Genomic DNA, 8696 nt, shown 5'->3' on the forward strand with positions numbered 1-8696 from the left:
TATTTTGTCTGATTAATCATTTACTGCCAGTAAACACAATAACAGTAGAATGTGAATGGTTCATTGGTTGTCCTTAGTTAAACATGTATATTTTAACCCTTTGCATGCTGGGAAATTTGTCATCTGCTAAAATGACGTCTGCTAAATTTCTAAAATGAGCATTTTCTTCGATTTTTTTCAAATAATACTATCAGAATAGCAAACAGTTTGGATCCTGATGAGACGCCACGTTCTGTGGCGTCTCATCTGGATCCAGACTGTTTGCACAGACCTTCAAAATTCGGTTCCCGCACTGAAAGGGTTAAAAAGACATAAGTTTATTTTCTTCCTGGAGCCCTATTTATTAATACCGGTAATAAAAATGAAATTTTGCAAGTTTACAAAACATAAATATTCTCAATTCGTCAAATACGTATTGGTTTTGAAAATAAAGGGCTTAAATTAATTATTATTTGTGTGTATGTAGATCTCTAGGTCTTATAAAATTATCAAACTTTTGTAAATTATTGACATTAAATCATATTATTTTATTCGGCATAAGCATATTCTAGCATTGTGGATTGTAAACTGTTCTGTCATTTACTGCAATCTGTTTCAGGTAAACTGGGTGTTTCACCTGGGACTTTCACATCGAAACTGGCCCTTCCCCGTGACCTTCAGCACAAAAAAAGAAAGGCTATAGATGTTGCTCGTGCAGCAAAACAGCGACGCATAAGACTAAAAACTGGAACGGTATTTTTAATTATGGGCATTTTATTTTTAAGACACAGTATTCTTCATGTGTATGCCCCAAATTGGCGACTTAGTTTTCGAACTGTCTGTGGGTCGGTCGGTCAGCCCGTCATACTTTTCGTGCCTGTTCTCTAATTCAAATAGTTTTCATCCGATCTTCACCAAACTTGGTCAGAAGCTGTGTCTAGACCAAGTTCGAACATGGCCATGTGAAATCCTGGGTTTCTTACAATTGTATGGATTATTTTTTATATTGTTACAAAGTTGAAATATGGGGCATCCGTGTCGTGTGGACATATTTCTTGTTTGAGATTGTTTCAATAGATCCATCAATTATATATATGCAAAGTAGTAGGCACATTTTAAAGCATATGCTAATGTTTGTAAATTGATTATTGTAAAAGCATTAATGTGCTGTGTAATCATTTCTTTAAATAAAAATCGGAGATAACCCATGAAGGTGCAAGCACATTTTCCAATTTGAAATTCTGTTTTCTTGTTCAGGCATTCAAAGGACAGTGCAAGAAGTACGAGCGGGACCAACATACAGTTCAAACATAGAGGACCAAGATGTTGAAGTGACAACTTTACCCCCACCTGTACCCAAGCCTGGTCCAGCAGGGCTAGACACTACTGGGAAGGAATTTGTTTTCTTTGATTTGGAAACAAGAGGGTTAGGTAAAGTTTATTTTTAACATATTCCTTATTCACAGTGTTGCACATACAGATGTTTATCTTGGTCCAACTCAGGTATTTAGGTACTCTAATCTCCAAAATTCAACTTCTATTAAAAAATATACATATTTACTTACATGTGTAACATAATTCAACCTGCTACTGCTGTGTAACTCGATGTGAGATATCGTGTCAATTGTTGGTCAACCTAGCATATGATTGAATTGCAACAAGAGTTATGTTCAGACTAATTTCTCATTTTGCTTTCATATAATAAATCATTCTTAATCTGTATTGATAAAATGATAGTAAATACCACTTAGATGATGCAATGTTACATTACCCACAACTGGCTATAGTATATTATTGTGCATCATTTAAGAATTTAAACACTCTTCTCTTCGCTTCTTCAGATTTATAATAAATAAGATGCCAAAAACTTACTTTGATATATCCATGAATCGAAGAAAAGAGCTTTCAATTTTTATAATAACAGTTATTATGCCCCCCCCCCCCCCTCTGAAGAGAGAGTTAATATTGTTTTGCTGGATAATGGTCTGTCGGTAGATCATTTAGTTTCCGATCAATAATTTGTCAACTTTCTCACGGATTGGCTTTTTACTTTCCATGTGCATAGGGATTGGACAGTATATAACACCTATTTAAATTATGGTCACTTGGTCAAAGGTCAAGATCACAATAAGTGTGAAAATTGTTTCCGATCAATAACCCTTCCACTGAAAAACTCTCTTAAACCACAATGCATAGAGAATGGATGTAAAGGAACCTCTTCTACGATTGTTCAAATTAAGCTTCAAAAAAAGTCCTGTCCTGGGGAGGGGGGGGCAATGTTTTTCCCTTTTATGTTTATTTTAAACACTGCAAAAGTATTTTAAGAAGTTTACATTGTACTTGGGCGAGCGACCCAAGGCTCTCTGATTAATGGAGCTAAAATGGAATTTGTGCAATTTCTATGTAAAATTTTTGTTTTGTTTTTTCAGAGCGTACTTCTCACATAATTCAGATAGCTGCAGTGCATTCAACTGGTCAGTTTTCAACATATGTGATGCCTGAGAAGAAGATGTCCTTGAAAGCGTCAGAAATAACTGGAGTGACAGTTGTTGGCGACTCTATGCTTGTTAAGGGACATAAAGTAACAGCTGTCCCCATCAAATCTGCATTGACAAGTTTTATAACATTCTTACAGAAATTTTCACCAGAAATTTTAGTTGGGCATAACATAGAGTGTATTTGATTGTAAAGTGTTGCTCCATGCTGTCCATACTTGTGGAAAAATGTTTGAGTTTCAGCAAAATATTTGTGGCTTTTTAGATACTTAAAAATGTTAAAGGAAATATTACCAAATATAAAATCATATAAGTTATAAGTCAAGGTGTTACAAGGAAAGTTGCAGGAAGTGGATTGCGACTTAAACATTTGAGTATTGAATCAAAAAGAAACGGACTGAGTGGTTTGAGGAGCCCCCTGTCAAAGGTTACAAACGGACAAATCAGAGTAACAAAATCAGAGAAAATAATATGTGCAATAGCGAGTTATTTGTTGCCTGACATCTAACCAATTGAAATTTGCATCTTGTATATAGATTAGCTATGAAATTGTTTTTCCTTCTCGATGTTGTGATTCTTATGTCAGTTGTATTTCTCATGTTTCACCTAAGTTGTAAGATATTTTTGGCAGTGCATTAAACCACAGATGGTGTGTGAAACATTATTGCCCCGCTTATTGTATTCAATGTTGTTTTTAGCTCCACTGGCCTAAGGCCAGCAGGGCTTATGTCATGATCCTGTGTCCGTCGTGCGTGCGTTAACTTTTCCTTTAAACATCTTCTTCTATGTTATAAATATTAAGTTATATATATAGTCTTAAATAATGACGACCGACTGTTGGTGACTCAAGTTATATTTCTTTTTTTGTATTTTGATTATTTAGAATGCAAAAAATATAATGCTATATATCATATATTTGACTGACTCTGTTACATATGTACTCATGTTTGTCATATATTCAGTGCAAATGTCTAGTTCATGCACAATGTTGATATGTAAATTTTACATTGATTATAGCTTGAAAGCAATGTATTTGTATTGTATTAAGCTTATGGTGTAAAATGTAATGTGTGTACATGGCTCTTAGTCGAATTTGATAACAGCTCAGTTATGTACACAAGCTATGGTTTGCATTAATCATACCGTTGATAAATGAAGTATTGTATTCTTCCATAGTTTTATATTGTTATTACAAGGCAGGGTTGGCACCAATCGACCGCCCTTGGTTTTAACCGGCGGTTTTTACCGGTTAAAACCGCCCTGGTCAATACTCCCGAAGTGGTCATTATTGGTCAATACTGGTCGATTGAACTTTGCCCCCAATTTTGATTAATATTCCATGGCTTATTAAACAATATTGATAATATCAATTAAAAAGACATGTTGCCAATAATATCTTAAGCTATTAATACCCACTATTTTATACCTGTTAATGCAATTTGTAGGCCAATCTCTCAAAAAAATTCAAATTAGTCAAAGTTGGTCAATTGGATTTTTCTGGTCGATTGAACTTTTTTCAATTCTAATGAATAATGAATGCTCAGATAATTCTGTGCTTGATTCAACAAGAACCTGTCACTTACTGGTTATGAGTTATTCCTCATGCCCCACTGTCCCCACAATCTTCTTACAGTCTTCTCACCTCTACAGGTTGGGGCATCCAAAACTGATAATAGGGCCTTAAATGGCACCTTTTTGACACAGTCCTTACTTGTCATGTATTCTTGCATAGATTTCTTTAAATACTTTTTAAACAAAATAGTCAAAATAGTCAAAAAATCTTTTATTTTCCATTGATATAAAAATAAAAAACATAATAAGAAATAATTATTAAGAGAAAAAATAATTGAAAAGAAGAGTCTAGAGTAGACCCACAATTGGAAAACATGTTTTATTGTCAAAATCAAGAACTTTGATTGCTTATTCATTTGAATACCAATTGAAATTTAAAATATGAAAGGAAAGAAACCCTCTTAATACAGAAAGGAGACAAGTTAGAAGTAACTATTTAATTAATAGCAAGTAATCTCCTTTTGTGTGAGTGATATGAAATAGCTTAACCCTTTGCATGCTGGGAAATATGTCGTCTGCTAAAATGTCGTCTGCAGAATTTCTAAAATTAGCATTTTCTTCTATTTTTTAGAAAGAATACTATCATAATAGCAAACAGTTTGGATCCTGATGAGACGCCACGTTCTGTGGCGTCTCATCTGGATCCAAACTGTTTGCAAAGGCCTTTAAAATTCGGTTCTCGCACGGAATGGGTTAAGGGCAGATTTGTTTCATTGTCAATATGAGAGACATAACACTGCATGCATTTTAATACCAATTAAGGCTTAGGGGCCAAATTTATGACCCTAGAAAACAAAAGAGTTCTGTTTGTCCATCTGCTTATCAAATAGATATATCAATAGATAAGTGGAATACTGTGGTAACTACAATAGTAATAATGCTTTAGTAACAGATGTGATACACTGAGATAAAGATATTGCCTCAGTCCTTATGTATTTGAGGCCGTTTCCATAAATAATAAAGAAGTATTTTTTACAGCTTTAAAGATTTTTTTTAAATAAATAACTTTTAAAAAAGTTAATCAATTACAGAATAATTATTGATTTAATATGAAAGAGCTCCTTTTGATGTTTAAATGCTACATTTTTCAATCGACCATAATTGACCAGTAATGACCACTAATGACCAGTATTGACCGGTTTTAACCGGGTATTGACCGCCGGCCTGGTCAATACTCAATTGACCAGTCAATATGCCAACCCTGTTACAAGGTGATTATTATACAACCATTTACTTTTATCTGTTACAGGTTTACACACATTTGTTATAAATTATGCAATAACTAATTAATTAACCCCATTGATTCTTTGTCAATCTAATATTTGAAACCTTACTTATGATAAAAGTGTGTCTCCTATATCAAAAACGTATGCAATAGTCAACAGTAATTTGAATGCTATCCCAATTTCAATTTATCCGAATACTAGTACAGTTTACCATCATTAATAGCGTGTGTGTGATCTCATTTAAAATATTTTTGTGATAAAGTAATTTAATATCATAAACCCAGAATAAAAAAACGATTATGGGACCTTTTTAGCACTTAAACTGGAAATAGAAGTATTTCGAAACTGTTACCATGGCAACCAAACACAATTACATAATACAAAAACTGTACCATCACGCGGCACGTCCACCCAAAATTTTCTTACACTTCACACATTTACCTAAAAATTGATATATAAATTAGCTTTCACTCTTTTTTGCACACGGGAGGTGCCCACGGACTGTACTTAACATGGGTAACAGGTGAGTGGGGTAATTAAAGATGTTTATTTGAACATCAACATGTTTTTTTTCATGTGTTACATCTGAAATATTTCCATAAGTATGTATATAATAAATATTTCTACGTGTATCAAATTTCAGTTGATAACTTTATTTGTTATGGAGCAGTTATTATATAGATTTGTTTTAATTACTATTACAATGTGAGTAATTATATTTTTGAAATTAAGTCCATATTAAAAGGTCTGTAGCCAAAAAAAATCCACGGTGACCTATCAATTTCTTTACTTCATTTTTATGCTAAGCTAGTTTACTTTAATTATTGAGAACTTCAAATGAATATGAAAATTACATCAACAGAAATTTGTATCTGTATTGTATGTCATCGATTTTTGAACTGTGCAATAAAAAGTTCAAAACAAACAAAAAACTAGTCATACTTATGTCTCATTACTTTTTACCATTTCCAATATTTTTGGTTTTAAATGTGTTCAGTATGATAATACAAATGTTACAGTTGCTGATCTAATACAATCTCAATACTACTAGTCCATTTTAAATGTTTTACACACAAACGTTTTACCGTACCCCCAATTTTATGCCCCGCAAAAATGACCTTTTCTCAAACGCACATGGCATTTAAAAACCGTCAATATCTCAAAATTATTCACGGTGACCCCCCTTTTTTATTTGATATTTACTTCAGATACATATCCATTAATCACCCTACAAAAAATTATAGCATTCTGGATATTTTTTTTAAAATCACGAAACGATCGAACATCCTTAAGTGTAGTGTTTTCCTATAAAAATGATGACTGAACATAAAAAAATAGCAAAGCCCGGCTGCTAGAGTCCATTATTGGGCTGCTACTGAAGAAATATCCGATTATAAAATTATTGTGCCAGTATTTTGTTGTAAAGACATACACAATATTCAAATGTCGCACTGGTGTTAAAATTGTGTTCATTCAGTATGCAAAGTCAGTCCACTACTTTTAAGATATTGAATACATTGTATACAGAAAAAGAGGATACTACATCTTTAATCCACCTGGCATGGGGTCTTCCAAAGTCAGATTGAGCTAATATCAGACTATCAGCTAATTTCTTTGGGGCAGTGACCATTGGTAAACTTGGCCTTTGCCTAAACAGGTTAGTTTTTCGGCGTAAGCTGTATTAAGCCAGCTTTTCACCCTGACTTGACCTTTGTAAGTGTCCAATAATATTCAAATAAAATTTCCCGCGGCTAGGTACGAATGAATACACTTCATTTATTCCATTGGCTGATTTGAGTATAACACCAGAACATTGGAAACATATCCGCGTCTTTGTAACACTGTTTTACTGCATGAAACAATTTTATCTCTAATGAAAAGGCTCAATAGATAGAACAGTTTTACAATCAATTTTCGACATAAATACAGTTTGTGCGTTCACCTTTTATTTTCAGAGAATTACCAGCGCAAAAGCGTTTATACTAAAGGCTATATTCTCATATTTAGTACTTGTTGCCTTGGTCGTGTACAGCTTGCGTAAACAAGCCGTCGTTTCAGCAGCAGAATTGTTACCTAACTTTAATGCATCGCATTCCAATCCGCAAGGTATCCAGGTCAGTTTGCGGTCAGTTGCAGAAATCTTTATATAAACGCAGTTTCGTAAACTTTGTGCACTTGAAGTCTGTTTTGATCAGAAAGATACTAAATAAAGATATTCGGCGATATTATTGTGGTATGTCAATCGTCCATTTTTAATATGTTTTCAATATTTGCATGATAAGGACCAATTTTGATAAAATTATTTAGAAATATTTATCCATTTAGACCAGTTTATTAAGCATGAGCACAATAATTCACTATACTATAATTATGCAATTAAATAAGATTCGAGTATTGCCGGCTGACCTATATGCACTCGTTTATTTTCATGTTTCTTGTGTTTTTCTATTCTGTAAATATAGATATCTGAGTAATAATATCACATAAAGCAAAATAAGCCACGAAATCTGGCGCAACACCCTGTAATTGATTTGCTTGTGATGTAGCTAAGAACTGCGCAGAAAAAAGGCATCCGCTACTTTTTATCTCATAGAGATAACTTTTGATCGTTCATAAACATCGACCACAATCAACGCCGTATATCTTTTTTAAAGATATTTCTTGTTTATTTATAAATTAAACATGATTTTTGCGATTATGGATGTACTAGTAATCGTTAATTTTATTGAATGTTCACAGGTTGAACGCTATTACAAAAAGCAAGACTATTGAGTGACGCCGCTTTTATGAAATTTTGCGTTTACACAAAGTGGATTCTAAAAGACAATCTTGGGTAGGCGGAAAGTGTCGTCCCTGACTAGAATATGCGGACTGCACAGTGTAATCTGGGACGATAATTTACCCACATTCATGCAGCCCAAGTGTCGTCCCTGACTAGAATATGCGGACTGCACTGTCTAATCTGGGACGATAATTAACCTACATGCATGCAGCCCAAGTGTCGTCCCTGACTAGAATATGCGGACTGCAATGTCTAATCTGGGACGATAATTTACCCACATGCATGCAGCCCAAGTGTCGTCCCTGACTAAAATATGCGGACTGCACAGTCTTATCTGGGACGATAATTTACCCACATGCATGCAGCCCAAGTGTCGTCCCTGACTAGAATATGCGGACTGCACAGTGTAATCTGGGACGATAATTTACCCACATGCATGCAGCCCAAGTGTCGTCCCTGACTAGAATATGCAGACTGCATAGTGTAATCTGGGACGATAATTTACCCACATGCATGCAGCCGAAGTGTCGTCCCTGACTAGAATATGCGGACTGCACAGTGTAATCTGGGACGATAATTTACCCACATGCATGCAGCCCAAGTGTCGTCCCTGACTAGAATATGCGGACTGCACTGTGTAAT

The 8696-nt window shown here is 34.3% G+C and overlaps 1 long non-coding RNA gene across 1 annotated transcript; it reads left to right on the forward strand.

Annotated features, from left to right (window-relative positions):
• The first annotated feature begins 595 nt into the window (after window positions 1-595).
• LOC127874606 (uncharacterized) lies at window positions 596-4661 on the forward strand. Its single transcript, XR_008047011.1, has 3 exons — window positions 596-732; window positions 1237-1410; window positions 2409-4661. It is a non-coding gene; the product is annotated as an uncharacterized LOC127874606 (long non-coding RNA).
• The last annotated feature ends 4035 nt before the right edge of the window (window positions 4662-8696 follow it).

Source organism: Dreissena polymorpha, chromosome 1 (genome assembly GCF_020536995.1).
Source record: "Dreissena polymorpha isolate Duluth1 chromosome 1, UMN_Dpol_1.0, whole genome shotgun sequence".
NCBI lineage: Eukaryota > Metazoa > Mollusca > Bivalvia > Myida > Dreissenidae > Dreissena > Dreissena polymorpha.